The following is a 15697-nucleotide window of genomic DNA, read 5'->3' as shown; positions in this document are numbered from 1 at the left end:
TAGAACTTTGCACCTGTCACTGTTTAGTAGCAACCTATGTCTCTGAAGATCATTGCTTCAAATTTTCAGCTTAATTTTGTCCTCTTAGCTTCATGTAAATATATAAATATAAGAAACAGACTTTATTTCATCATGCAATTTGATAATGAAAACACTAAATACCCCTGAACCTAGGACAGGCTGGTCAAATCCCCACTCTGTGGCTCCCCCTACTCTGATAGTAAATCACTAATATCTTGACTCTGAGCATAAACTCTGAAATAGCAAAAGTAGCTTCCTCTAGACTGTTCCCTTAGCTTACACACAAGAGAGTCATCTCAGACAGTCAAAACTTCTTCTGGAGTCAAGATATGTGACATCATCCTATCCTTTATGTATGAGCTTGTTAATTTGTTGTACTAAGAAATCAGAATCATCTGGGATTGTACACAGATTATAGATTCAGGCTGGTACTCATCTATAATTATCTTCTGTAGACTAATATGATTTAATTTATTTTTTCTCTATTTTTCCATATATATATATATATTTCATATATATATATATGTATATACACACACACTAGTATGCACTTATATATACACACATATACTTATACGTACTTATAAATACTTATATATACTTATATATCCTTGTAGTCACCAAGTATGTCCTCCTCTCCTATTCATCCCATCCTCCCCTAGGCCAAGACTGAAATTCCACCATTAAATTGCTCAGTGCCCTATGATGAAGTACATTGGGTCCATCCAATCTGAAAACATCTGATTTATCCAGGAGCTTTCTAAGTGTGCAATTCGGTGGTTTCAGCAACTGTGACAATATCTGCTGTGTTTTACTTAGGCTGTAAAAAACAAAGCACTACATCAGTGACAACACTGAAATCAATGGAAGTTGTTCTCATGTCCAAACTGAACTCTCCATGTTTTTTGTAATCAGCAGAAAAGCCCAGAGCTAGAGAACCCTGTGTTTCCAAATGTCTTTGGGAACAATCTGGCTAGATGGTTTTAAATTTCACCTTCAAGGTCTCTTAGAATCTTGTCTTTTCCCTATTTCTTTGGTTGCTAAGAGAGGTGTATATAAACCTGCTTCCAAGACAGCTTTTTGATAAGTGCTCTACTGCAGGGAGAGGGCAAAGTCAGCCGCAACTCTTGCTATTATACCAACACGACTGTCTTTGCAGGAGCTTAGAGCACCAAAGCCCTCCTGGGTTTGGTGGAATTTACTTCAAGGGATTCCTTCACAACTTTAACATGATTTCTCACTTGGTCATGTAGTTTTTGCTCCTGGACTACTTGCTCCTGAATGTATTTTCTCCACTTACACCTTGAGGGAGAGAGCATGGCTTGCTGGAAGTTGTCTCCCACCATGACATAAACCAATAGGTTTCCAACGTGTTGAGTGGAGCCAGTGGCTGAGAGACACAGCAGGCAGAGTGGATTTATTCTCCATGTGACAGCTGAGTGGACACAACTGTATTTAACCTGAGCTTTCATTAAAAGATCGCTGTTTATGTTATAAGTTCTAATATTGTTTGGGAAGTTTTTCTTCCCATCTTAGGCAACAGAGCCACCCAAAAGACATGGAAGGGGAAGAAGCGCACATAGAAGACCAGCAAGAGGACAACAGCAAGTCTGAGAGCCTTTTGTTTGTAGCAAGCCCATGTGTGGGGCCAGTGGCCAAGGTGCAGATGATGAGCACACAGCACAGAGTCACCATCAGCAAGAGCAAGAAGAAGGCCAGGCTGGTCAGCAGCCTCTGATTATGCCCGGGTTTTCAGAGCTGGTAAGGTTAGGGCATGAGGACCTTAACGTTTTGTGTCCCTTTAGAAGAGATCAAGAAATTGACAGTGCTAACAGCTTCCAGTGACATCAACCAAATGTTTGTGCAAGCCACTGCTGCCCAGCCCTTCTTCTCGACGTGGGAGAACTTCATTGTGTAAACCATCATCATGTAGCAGAAGGCACTGAAACAGATGAGGAAGAGGATGCTGCTGTACAGTTTGAAGTGGATGCAGAATCAGATGAACTTGCACATGAATTCCCAAAAAAATTGAGTGCTCCCCAGTAGTACAGTAGCATGTCAAGAGGGGAAGGCCAGTGAGATAGAGCAAATCTGTGAGTGCCAGGTTCAGCCTGATTATGGTGCTGCTCTTTCAAGGCTTCATCTTAAAGCTGTAAACACAAATGACAACGAAACTTCCTGGGAAGCCCACCAGGAAAATCATGTTATACATAATGTGGAGGTACAAAGTCTTCAGACCAACTTCCACACAATGCATTTGGGAAAATCACATTCAGTGTCTTGCTGGGTGATGGAGTTGTCATTTGTTGTATTCATTTTTCTCCTTAGCTTTTAAGGAAAAAAGAAATGTATAGTGTTCACTGACAGATAAGACTCCTCACATCTCATTAAAAACAACTTATAATCAGGTCTTTCCTTTCAGCTGCTCATCAGTGCTCCTATGAAAGTGACTTTTATGAATAAGGAAAGATCTTGCTGTGTTGATAAGAATTGATCTTGATCTAGAAGCTTTTTATCATATCTATATAGATATGATTTAATTTTAAAACACATATTTCAGGAAAGAGCCTACACAGGCACAATGAAGCTGTAATAAGGGATTCTCAGGCCCACAATGTTTGATGTGTGTCCCCTGGTACAGAAGGTTTACTTTCTGCTCCCATCAAGGGTCGAATGGAGAAGGACAGATTAGTTGTATTGTACTACTGACCAAAAGTATAAAGGGTAATTTCTAGAATATAACTGTTCCATAAAAGGCATTTGCAGCCTTGTTGGTTAAGTAAAAAAGAAAAAAAAAAAAAAAAAAAAGAAAAAAAAAAAAGAAAAAAAAAAAACAACAACAACAACCACAAAACCACCAAAACAAACAAACAAAAAACTCCACCAAAAAAACAAAACCCAAAATCAAAACCGAGTGGATGTTGAAATGTTCGCACATTCTTTTTGCTACCTGAGTCAGTTAACATTTTTCTTCTTGCTTCTTGGAAACCACTGATAGTGGAATATTTCATTATTTTAGTTCATTAACAAGATTGATGTTGCCAAGAAATAAGTTATTTTTAGGGTTGTCGTTAGTCACTATGTAAATTTCCATCCCTGTAAAATTTTCAAATGGTGTCTTGCTTTGACATTAGTCTTAAATAGAGCCTTTCTGAAACATCAGAATAAATTCATCCAATTTTCTAAAGTATCTGATTTCAAGATATAAGATGGAACATGAGCAGGAGTTGAGGAACATAAAGACAGCCTGGCATACAGTCTCTGCAATAGAAAATAGATGGTCACGTATGCACATAGCAAATAACTGTTAACATGGATTCAGTAAATGCATTTTCTGTGAGGAAGTGCCCTCTTCTAAAATGAAGCAGATGTTCTGCTGGAAGAAAATGAATACATCTAGCATATTTTTTTTGCAGAGGAATGTAGCTTCTTATAGGATGATGCCTGTCCTCAAGTTGCTGTGGCCTGGATCTGTTAAAATGGATCCTACTGAATCACTGCTTCTATTTCTTGTTTCACTCTGAATTTTCTTGCTCTAGCTTCTTGTGAGAACTTGTGAGATCGCACAGAAAAAGGTTGCAGGATTTGGATTCAAATTTGTATAGAACATTTGGTTCAAATATATTTAAAATACTTTGAAAACTGAAGCTGGAGCTTGGAATGATGTCTTCCAAACACTGGCAATGGTTTTTAAAGAGCAAAAGAGTTATAAACTTCTTCTTGTGGCTGGGGATAGTGCAGGAGTGGTTTGGGAAAATTCACAGTTGTGCAGCAATGCCATCATTCCCAAACAAACTTGAAGCCTCTGCTGTGGCTAATGGCTAACCAGACTGACAGCAGCAGCTACAGCCTGCATAAGCTGTGCTGTGCTCCTTCAGACTAGGAGCACCAGGGCTGTGCCCATCCTGCTGTTCACACTGCACAGCTGTTGAGCCAGCTGAAGGGCACAGCTGGGAGCTGCCCCATGCACCAATTTCTTTCTGGTTTTGTGAGACTTTTGTTTTGTCAGCAGCTTGTTCACCACCAACCAGCAAGCTGTAGAGGCCAGAGGGAAAATGCCTCTGGATCACCAAAAGGGCATGCCAGTAGCACTGCACCATGTGGCCCTTACTGGCAGCCACTTGCCCTCAGGGGCTTTTGGAGCCTTCACTATCCATGTGCTCTGCATTATGGCTGGATGCAGGTCAAGGAACTCCCTCAGAGGCCAGACCACACCCCAAGCCCTGCACTGGTTATGGAAACACAAAGTAGGGACAAGTATTGCAAGAAAAGCACCTGAGTGTGTGGTCTCAATTCTGAACTGCTCTAAGGTTACAACAGGTTACAACAGGGACTAAAGGAAGACGACAGCGAGTCTTTGCTGTTGGCCTTGTTATTTTGCTGTCTGAATTACAAATAATATTAAGACAAAACTTGTTGCGGTGTGCATTTTGGATTTTGTAAAGTTTTGTATGATTTTTGTTATTAAGTTTCTGTAAAAGGTTCATTCCTACCCCCACACCCCTTTTCCTTAATCACTGTTGTTAACTCACATAATAGGTCCCCGCATTGTGTCTCTTCAATAATCCTGGCTCTCTCCATCGTATCTCCTTAATAGCCCTGTCCCGGTGCTTTGTATCTTATCTGTGAACACACCCCTGGTTCTTGATGGCCCTAGCTGAGCCAGGTGGATCAGCCAAAGCTTCAGGTATCTCCACACCCCTTTTACCCCTAAACGGCAATGTCAGCCCCCCCCAACCTTTGCCACTCCCCCTCATTTCCATCTGTAACGCCCATGTTCATAAGGGCAAGCAAGAGCCAACTCAGACACTCACGTTTTGACCACCTGGGCCTTTGCCCTGAATAAACACTTGCTTAAGTACCACCAAGTGTGAGCCGCTCCTTTCCTCCAAGCAAGCACGCTTCTGCATGAAATCCAGACCTGCCTAAAACTTCATCATATCACGACAAAGCTCAGCTAGTCGGTTGGCAGCTCTGGGGACCGCATCTTGGTCTCTTCTTTGTACTGCAAGTTCTGGGTTGTGGGAGGTACGGGTATGCTGCTTCAGTGTGTGGCATGTAAGGGAAACTCTGTTAATTCCATTGTTTACACACTGTTAGTGATGTAATCAGTTCAAAAAATCTGTGCTTCACTTCACTTGAGCACTTCTTAAAATACTTGCAGCAATGAGAGAATTTTAAAGGCTCAAGGGTAGACAGTCTGCTGTTACTAGGGCTGAACCTTCTGCATGTGACCTCAGTGCAGTCAGAACTATTTTGCCTCAATCTAGCCTACTGGAATTAATCCATTTGTTAGCAAAGCAATTGACAGTTCAGAATTCCTCTGCTAATCTGGAGTTGCTCTGAACCTTTTTTAAGATCCTCAGCAATTTACATGGAATCTGATTTGTATTGTTTACATTTTGAGAGACTGGAAGCATAAGCAAAAGACTAGTCAATGTCTCATTTTGGCCTGATGCTTCTATCGTTGTTTTCCTTATCTGAGGCAACAGGAAAGGGAATAAAATTAAAATTTCCCATGTTTCTCAAAGATTCTTCTTACATGGAAGAGGAAATCACACTCATACAGGTGAGAAAAGATCTCAGAGGTCATGTAGTCCAATCTCTTACTCAGAGTACATCCAGCAGACCATGTTCAGTTGATTTTTAAATATCTCTGACGATGCAGGTTCCACAGTCTCTCTGGGAAGCCTGTTACAGTTTTTGACCGCTTTCATAGCATTTTTTTCTTATATAGAAAGATTTTATTTCACTTTCTTATGCTATGTTCCAGCTTGTGTCTGTTTTCTCCCACTTTCCATCCGCACAGCTGAAAAGTTTGAGTCTGTCTTCCCTAGTTTCTTGCCTGAGGTGCCTCTAGATCCTTCCCCAGTCTCTCTTCTCCAGGATCAACACTCTCCATTCTTTCAGCATTTTCCCTCATGGTGCATGGATCAACCTCTTCAACAATCTTGGTATCTCCTTCCTGATCTTGCTCCAAAATGTCTCCACTTTATGTCTTGGTCTATTCTGTGTAGGTATGAATGCATCTGCAGTTCTTAATTAAAAAAAAAAAAAAAAAAAAAAAAAAACAAAACAAAACAAAATCAGTCTTTCCTCTAAGTCTTAGATTATTTGCCAAAAAGACATTCTGCTCACCACTCCCTCTAACGAACAAGGGTTAAGCATGCTTGATTATTGCACAAGGAACATATGTCACAGAAACTCTTAGCAAAATTGTTTCACAAAGAATTTTGAACAAATTATGCTGAGTTAGCAACTCCTTGGAATATTGTATACTTCTATTCTTTTGATTGCTTGTAGATAGAGCAGAATTAATGATTCCCTACAAACATACATATATGAACAACTTTAATTTGAATTTTCCTTTAATTTCACTGCAAGTAAGTTAGAATAGCTCAGACTCCTTGGAGCCAAAGTCTAATGAAGTGCTATAGCTTAGGCTAGTTTCATTATTTCCACATTTAGCTCTAGTATTAAACATTGAAGCAATGGATTTTTTAATAGCATCATATCTTACCTATTACTAAATAAATTATTTGAACTGGTCCAAACAGAATGCAAAACAGAAAACAACTGAAAAAGGCTCCCTGTTACAAATCAGAATTAATTTTAATAGTCACATTTCTTTAAATCAAGAGTACTCCCATCTTGTAAGATTTCTGGATAGTGAATGTTTGGTGTATTTTATGAGATATGAAACTTCATAAATTTTAGAATGGAATCATATAATCACAGAATGATTTGTGTTGGAGAAGACCTTAAATATTGTCTGTTTCAAGCCCCCTGCTATGAACAGGGACACCTTTTAGCAACGTGGTCTGATGGAAGGTGTCCCTGTCCATGGAAGAGGAGTGGTAAAAAGATTGGTCTGTAAGGCTGCTTCTAATCCAGGACATTCCATGGTCTCTTGTTCTTGCAACAACCTAAGTGAGCCATATACTTATACAGTTGAAAAATCAGTCTGGTCATCTAGTATTCCTGTAGGATTTGTATAACTTTCCTGTGAACAGTATCACAGTTACTCCATCACACCAGAGAAATGCAGCAAGAAATCAAGGGGTTTATAAAATAATTTATTGACATTTTATAAAATCATATCTAGACTGCAGATCTTCATAATCATAGTAATCTACAGTACAGTTTCTGTTGTCTTATTTAACTGACTCTCCCTCTGTAATTATTACCTCCATTAAAGTAAAATTTTAAAATATAACCCCCCCCCAATATTTTGGCAAAAACTGCTAGCAGTTCTATATCCCAGAGGATACTCCAGTTTGAACCGTGGTTACAATGCAAACCACTAAGTATTGACTCTGAACTAAGTATTGTATTGATAATATTAAATATATCATCTATCATATCAGAAGACCTGCAAAGAGCTCAGAAAACTGCAGAAAATTGAAAAGTTTTATTTAGATCCTAATATTAGTTGAGGGTACAAGATTTTACTCTCCAGTAATAGGTAAAAAAATGTCTCATCAACAAAACAAAATATTACAAAATTTAACAATGCTGACAACATTGTTTACTACATCTGATTCCTACCAAAAATATTTGTATACTTGATCAAGATTTGTATAATCTCTAATTGCAAAATTTCTTTTTTTCTATGTTACATTCTTTACCAGACAGAAACTCAAGGCATTGCCAGGTGATAACTTGGTCATTTTGATCAAATGAAATGTCTATCCAGTCATTTCAGATGGCTAGTGTCGTGGTTTGAAAGCAAAACGAGTGGGAGGCTCCAAGTCAGAAATATAATTTAATAAGCAAAAAGGTAAAAAAGGTAAAAGTAAAATAAATGCGATAACACAAAGGACCACTGACAGAGTCAGAATACAACCTGAGCAGGGTAGTGGAAGCAGTCCAGATGAGATGGTCTTCCTGAAGCAGTGATCCTGTAGAAAGGTCTGGTAGCTCTGCTCCTCTGGAAATCCAGTGGGTCAGGGCTACTTGCACTGTCCCACATACCAGCTTATATCCAGGTGAGAATGCTTGGCTCCTCCCCCTGGGCAGAGCATCTCACAATAGGATGAGGAGTTGTGAAGTGGGTCCTTGATGGCCCATTAAACAGAGATAACTCCTGGAGGGAGTTACCTGTGAGTCATGGGCCAGGCGTTGATGGGCCATTAGCAGAAGACACCCCAAAAGTCATTAGCAGAAGACACCCCAAAGGCGTTAATGAGCCATTAGCAGAAGACACTCCAAAGGCCATTAGCAGAAGACACCCTTGGGAAAACACAAGCCCACCTGGTTTCAACAGTTCATGAAGATGGTGATAGAATAAATACTTTGTGTACATCCTACACTGCAACCCAGGACAGCTAGGCAGAGAATTTTGGGCAGATACTCAAGGTGTTCCTTCTTTAGCTGATGATGATTCAGACTATGCCTGAGGGGAACACCAACCTCATGCTAAGAGAAAATATTGCCTTTCGCTCTTTCTCAGGTGTCTGTACAAAAATGGGAGGCCTAGAACATACCTAAATGGTATGATCTACAGGCAAGATTTGGCCAAGAGAGCTCAAGAGAGTTCAGTTTCTGGGAAATTTGGGAAACAAATATGAAGTGAAAAAATAAATAAAATCTAAGTTTTCTGGCACAAGAGCTTGATGAACTTGAATATTAAAAATTAAAATATTAAATCAACTTTTCTTCAAAAAATTGTTTCAAGAGTGTAGTTCATATGGGAAAATCATGCATCTTCAAATGTTCTGCTGGTTGTTAAGGTCAAAATAAAAAAGCTCTAACTCAAAGACAAACCAGTATTTCACAAGACCAAGAAATTAAAGAAGGTGTAATAAATAATGGAAACATTTGGTTGCACAGCAGTTTCAAAACAGTAATTCTCAGACATGAGTCAGAAATCCTTGGAGAGAAACTTCATTTTTTAAATCACCTGTTTCTTCATCTCAGGTTTTGAAAGGGCAGGTCATTCAGTACAGAAGGAAGACATTGTATTGCAGCTATTCCATAGGGATTACATTGCTGCCACTCCCACCAAGAAACAGCTAAAGCTAGTTGCACTGTAAAGCTCAATGTTTAATCTTTGAAAACCTCAGTTAATTGAAGTCAATGGGAAAGGTGAATGCTAAATATTGAGTTAATGATTCATGGTTGAATATATATATTTAATTAAATAAATGTTATGCTCTATACATCATACCTATTAAAACTGTGATAACTGTTGCTATGAAGGTGCTTAAATATTTTTCATACAGAAATCATAATTTATATATCTAATTACTAATGAAAGATAGCCAAAAACCATTCAAATAATTAAACTGCTTTATTTATTAAAAAACTCTGTGCTCTTTTCTCTGCTACTCTGTTTCAGACGTTTCATGGCATTTCAATCTTTTTTCTTTTATTGACAGGTGTATTCTGAGATATAATAGTAAAAAGTAAAGTAAAGCATTTAAAATTACTAGTATTCTATGGACTATTTACTTGATTTAAAGATAATCATATCAATTTTATTTAATACAACGTTAGATTACTTTTCTTTTTATTTTGTAGAAACTGCCATATTATTTTTTTCAGGGAAAACATAAGTCAAGTGAGATTAGTACTAAGAAGGAAATCTGTAAAAAGTAATTAGACAAATGAAGTAGTTGTTTGGGTTTTATTCCTGTTTCTGTTTCTATAAATATCTGTGTTTTTCAGAGCATTCTATCTCACTACACTACCTGTTTGCTCTTGCTTTTCTCAGTCTTAGACTGAAGCAGACAAAAAGGACTGAAATCTTTTATTTGAGCTGCTGCCATGTCATAGTCTACTGCAGACTGCAAATAGCACTGGTTAAAGTCCCATTTTTTTGGGAGGAACGAGAAGGCAGTTTCCAGAATTATCATATAGACATATTATCTTCCCTTTCTCAGGGTTTGCATGAGGGTCTCTAAGCAAGTGTCTCTTATTGGAATATTGAAAGCTTGCAAAATAAATCTCTCTGCAACTGAACATAGTATAAACTCAAAGATCATGATTTCAAATTAAATTATTTCAATTTAATTCTAGGTTAATTAATTCAAATCAGTATTAGTCTATACTTTCCAACTGAACAGACCCTTTTGAAAAAGTGAGCCTCAGTGGCTAGGTTTTGGCAGAAATGTCACTAATAGAATTTTTTTTTCCCTTTAAAATAATGCAAGTAGTTCAGATAACACTGCATCCTTTTATCCATTTGAATACACATACTAATCTCAGTTTTATGATTATGTACAACTGTATGTGCTGAGACAAGTCCTGTTGATTACAACTCATTCTATTTAAAGCATGTGACTTAGGTGCGAATGAATATATGCAGCAGCAATTTATTTTACACATGAATTCAGTTTCAAGTGGAATTCAGAAGTTTTCTTCCTACAGCTGTTTTCAGAAAACACATATGAAGTTTTGTGAGAAATGGCTGATAAGGAAACGAGAGGCCAATGCAGAACTATCAATTGGATTGAAGTATTAAAAATCATTAAAAATAATATATGCATTATGTGTTCTTCATATATTTTCCCATCTTCAATATTGTAAACATCCAAGAAAACCTATCATTCAATCAAATATTTGGAGACAACGTTATAGTTATCTTTCCTCTCTGAAAGGAGTAAAAATTGGAAACCCCCTAAATATATGTTGGAGATTTGAAGAGTTGAAACCCTTGATTGTCACGTAATAAGTGTATTAATATTTTAAATATTAATAATTTTGAATTGTAATGTAACAGTAAGGAGCCACCTCCGTGGTCCCCCTGAGGGGGGCAGTGCGGGGAGGGCTGCATGATCGCTGGAGGCCGCCTGCAGCCCCCCCCCGGTGACGGAGCGGGCTCGCCCGCTGTCAGGGAGAGCCTGCACAGACACCTGAGCGGGCTCGCCCGCCGTCAGGGAGAGCCTGCACAGACACCTGAGCGGGCGCGCCCGCTGTCAGGGAGAGCCTGCACTCCCCCAGACACCGGAGCGAGCCGTCCCGGCCCTGACCCCCGCCCACTGCCACCGTTCCGGCACAGCACAGCCGATGAGGGCGGCCCGCCGCTGCTCCCGGCCCGCGCGGCCATCCCCGGACCCCCGCCGCCGCCGCCGAAGCCATGCCGTGTGCCCCCGCAGCCGCCCCGACTCCCGGCCCGGCCCGCTCCAAAAAAACTCGCTCCCAGAGCCGCGGCAAATCGCCGCCGAGGCGCTGCCACCAGCGCGCCTGCCCCATCAAAACCACGAGACCCCCGAGGCACCCGCTCCCCGTGTAGCGCGGCCATCTCGCTGCTGCCAATTGCAAAATAACCCCGGCCCGCTCCCGCCATGGGGCTGCTGCAGCGCCGATTGCGAAATAAAACCCCTCCCCGGGGCGACCCCGTAGTACATGTAAATTAAGAATCCCAATGCACTCTGGGACCTTTTTTAACACCAAAAAAATCCTATAAAAATAAATCCATGTAAGATTTAGACCCACAAAAGACAGCACTAAACCATGTATACCCTCGAGTATTAATAGACAATTTTTTGTAACTCGCTGTAACCTAAAAATACCCAAAAAAAGGCAAGACCCCAAGGCAAACAAACGGAAATCAGAACTCTTTGGAGACCCCCAACGAGGAAAGAGTTCTCCAGCTCTGCAGGAACTTCCGGCTGCAAAGCTGACCAAGACCCTCCTCCTCAAGGGCGAACCCGGCTGCAAGGTCCCTCGAGCCGCCCTTGTAAGAGCTGATTAATAAAGGCATTTTAAGGAGGAAAATATTATCTCCACCCATTTTTAACACTCTCCTTCTCTTCAAATATTGGCAGTTCTTCAGTTACTGCAGTGCTCACGGCAATGAGCATTCTGAACTTTTATTCATAACCCTATGCTGGTGCCCTGAGCTGCTTTACCAGCCAGCTTGCCCTCTGACCAGCATGTAAGGAAGGTTTGGTGGGTCTGAACCTCAGGCTGGAGCGTGGTCGACATTGTGGAAGAAAAGAGTGGACTCCTCACATGGGTTTCAGCAGGCTTTATTCCACCCAGGAGCTGCCCAGGTGCAGAAATGAGCTCTGGGCCTCGGTTCTCACCTTAGGTACCTGGGGGCGGTCCCCGAGGAGGGTAGAACCCAAAACCAATGGAAGAGGGGGAGAGTGTGACCCAGAACAAGAAAACTTAACAGAACAATGAAGAAAGGTGGTACCTAAATACCTTGCTGAATCACAGGGCATTTTCACTAGATCTTCCAGATCTTTACAAGGTGATTGACAAGGTCTGTCATCAGGGAAAGACCACCAAGGGGTTTGGGGATGGGGATGTCAGAACAAACCATTATAAATCAATAACAAAAACATACAGAATTATTGAAAACCCAAAATGTACACTGCAACATAACCCTGATTGCCCTTCTTACAAGTTATCATTGTGATATCTACAGAAAAAAATTTGCAGTTTCATGCAAGATGAGTCTAAGACACAGATTTATCTTTTAAAAGCAAAACTCTTAACAGTCTAAGGCATTCAAAAGCAGAAACATCAGTGATGTCTGCCTTTCCTGTCTGGAAAAAAAAAAAGGCAGACATCACTCACACTACTTTTTAGGACAGACAAAAGGGCAGACTCACTTCAAGACCTGAAAAGGTTATGGGTTAAATTCTCTAGGAAACCTTGGCAAGGCATACGAAGAGCAAGGTATCAGGAACAACAACTCACGTGGCTTTGCCATGGGCAAACCGTGCCAAGTGTCTTTTTGACAGGGGTGCGACCAGGAAAAACTCTGTACCTCCTACCACGCCCCTTCAAACAAGGTGAGAGAACCTTCTGAGGGGCTAAGGTGAAAGCCAATTGCCTTTTATTATAGGCAAAATAATTTAACTTTCAGCGTAATATCGTATGTTACCATGAGAGAAAGAAAACAGAAAACTTGATTTGCAAGTTTATATTTCTGGTTTACAAGACCCAGCAACCACAGAGGTCATATTTAGGCTATTTGAGAATGTATATGGGAAGACCCCAGTTCCTTAAATTGATCTCTGCACTGATACAATGAAGTTCTCATTTATTAAAACCTGCTAAAATTCAGGAGCTATTTCAGATTCAGGAACAAAGTCCTATCAAAAACTTTTTCAAGCTAAAAAATGATGAAATATAAAAGCTTGATTTCCCTCTCTTTTTTACTGAAGTAGATAGTAAAGCTGAAAGAAAAGCCTATCTTTTTTCTGCTTCTTGTTACAAAGCCTCCTAAAATATGCTAGTCTTGATGAAAACCTCTTATGCAGAAACGTTTTGTGGAAAAGTGGAAAAGAAACTTTTTTTCATCTTTCAGGATTAAGCATGGGTTTGAACTAGAATTAAAATGGAGAAAATTCTTATCAGTGGGCATCTTTAAGTTCTTGACTTCATCATTAGTCCCTGTAGTTTATAGATTTCAATACAGCAGGAATTCCTGACACATTTTGTCTGATCTTCAGAGCCACTGCAAAAACAAAACCAGGATTTCAAAAACTTCCACTTTTTTCTGTGAATGAGCCTTTTCAGATAACTTTGGAACACATGATCAGAGCATAAGACAATTAAATTCTGTTCATTGTATGCTGTGGGTAACTAAAAAATTTTGAAATATTGGTAAGAAAAGATAGCCTTATCTGAGAAGGTATTTTTCTAATGGACTTCTGGAATAAAATCATCAGTAGAAGATATATCAGTACCTCAGCTCTTTCAAGAACCTCCTTACCTCCAGAATAAAGCAATCTAGGAGAAACTCTTTCATATTTTTACTTTCTAAGGAGCTTCACTAAAATGTTTATACTTATGTAATAATTTATCAAATTTTATAGAGAATCTGCATAATGCATTAAAGGAAAACATTTTTTAAATCATATATAACTCAGCAATGCACTCATGTATAGACTTAACTTTTAAGAAAGTGGCATTATATATAGAATTTATCTTCTGTCAATATATTTGACTTTTTTGCACTTTATTCATCTAAGTGCCAAAAAATATTTAGTTTGATTATACATCTCAGTGTATTTCAGATGTCAAAATTGTTGTGTCTTGTAGCAACTCCACTGCTAGGTTTTCCCTTCTGCACATTTTTTAGGTTGGAAAATAAAGTTGACTTACTTCATGCAGACAGAACATCTCAAGTTAGAAACTGGAGGCAAAGTAATATCTAAAGGTTTCCTGTATCTCATATCTTCTTATGATAGGGATAGGACACAATAGTGTCTCCGGGCACTGCCAGCGAGGGCTTCCAGCAGGAATCCAGTGGGGAAGGCGGGGGCCCCCCTCAGCCAGGCTGGCACCATCCCAGTGCCTCCCTGGCAGCCCCGGTCCCGTTCCCGCTGCCCCCCAGATCCGGAGTCCCACAGGGACCCGTGGCCATCCCCGCCGGGATTTGGGGGTTCCCTGCCACCAAGGCTTTGAACCCCCTTCCCAAACTCCTCTCCCTCTCCTCAGTGGATTCTCCAGCCAGGAGGGGATTGCCCTGCTCCAGAGTCTCTATCCCGACAAGAATGCCGAGGGAGCTGCCTGGGCACCCCTGGAATGGGGCTTGGACGCCCAGGGAGAGACCCCTCCCCACCGTATTTTAGCCCCTCTAGATGCACCTGTGACCAATGGCAAAGGCTGACATTCCCCCAAAGCGTCACAAAGTTCCTGGGGCCCTTTTCCCATGGCTGATTTCTGCATGTTTTCATCCCTTTTTTGCACCTGCACAGCTCAGCCAGCCTTCACCTTGCAAAAGAACTGTGATTATAAAAAATTATAAACTGAAAGTGACCACAGCCAAGTTAAAAAATAAAAGAAACACGGTGAGATTGTTTATTTGGGCAAATTGATGTCCCCTCTGCAGCTCTGGCAATGGGCAGCGTGTGGGTGGGTGAGAGGCTGGACATGAGCCCAAAGGTGCCCTGGGCTGACCCCGGCGTGGGCAGCAGCTCCGGGGGGATTGTGCCCCCGGGCCCCGCTCAGGTCAGACCCCACCTGCAGAGCTGGGACCCCACCTGCAGGGGGGGAGCTGCTGGGGCAGCCCAGAGGAACTGGAGCCGCTCTGGAGCCATGCTGGGAGAGCTGGGAATGTTCACCTGGAGAAGGGAAGGGTCCAGGGAGAGCTCAGAGCCCCTGGCAGGGCCTGAAGGGGCTCCAGGAGAGCTGGAGAGGGACTGGGAGCCCCTGGAGCTGCTGCCAAAGTCCCGGTGTGACCCCGGCCCCTCCCCCATCCCCAGCCCTCACAGCTGCCCCCCCCCCAGCCTGGGCCTAAGCCCCGCCCCTTTTTGACCCCCCCCCCTCCACCTCCTGACCAATCAGATCACTCAGTCACGTTCTGGTCACACCCCCTCTGTGTGCTCACAATGTGGAACGTTCTGTGCTCTGCCCCTCAGGCTGTTTCTCGATGCCCATTGGCTGTTGCCAAGGGCAGCGGGGCCCAGTCAACGTTTGGAAAGCGCCGTGAGCAGCAGCTCAACGCAGCGGGCAGAAACCCATGGAGCTCTGAGCAGCTCCGAGCAGCTCCAGAGAGCTCTGCTGAGCTCCTCTGCATCCAGCTCCTCTCCTCTCCCCTCTACCCTGCGCAGATCCACTCCTGTCCTCTTGTACCTCGTCCCCTCTCCTCTCTCCTACCCTACCCCACCCTGCCCACCTCCCCTCCCCTCCCCTCCCCCCTCTCCTCTCTTGTACCCTAACCTACCCTACCCTACCCTACCCTACCCTACCCTACCCTACTCTACCCTAC

At 41.7% G+C, this 15697-nt stretch overlaps 1 pseudogene across 1 annotated transcript; it reads right to left on the bottom strand.

The window, feature by feature from the left end:
- Positions 1-1184: 1184 nt before the first annotated feature.
- Positions 1185-2278, bottom strand: LOC310906170 (2-oxoglutarate receptor 1-like; annotated as a pseudogene). The gene is made up of 2 exons: positions 1563-2278; positions 1185-1481 (listed from the first exon to the last, which is right to left on the bottom strand). The product of its transcript is annotated as a 2-oxoglutarate receptor 1-like (transcript).
- Positions 2279-15697: the final 13419 nt, after the last annotated feature.

The sequence above is a fragment of the Zosterops lateralis genome, assembly GCF_965231275.1.
Source record: "Zosterops lateralis genome assembly, chromosome: 2".
Taxonomy (NCBI): domain Eukaryota; kingdom Metazoa; phylum Chordata; class Aves; order Passeriformes; family Zosteropidae; genus Zosterops; species Zosterops lateralis.
The sequence above is the reverse complement of the archived record's forward strand: the minus strand, read 5'-3'. Positions and strand labels throughout refer to the sequence as shown.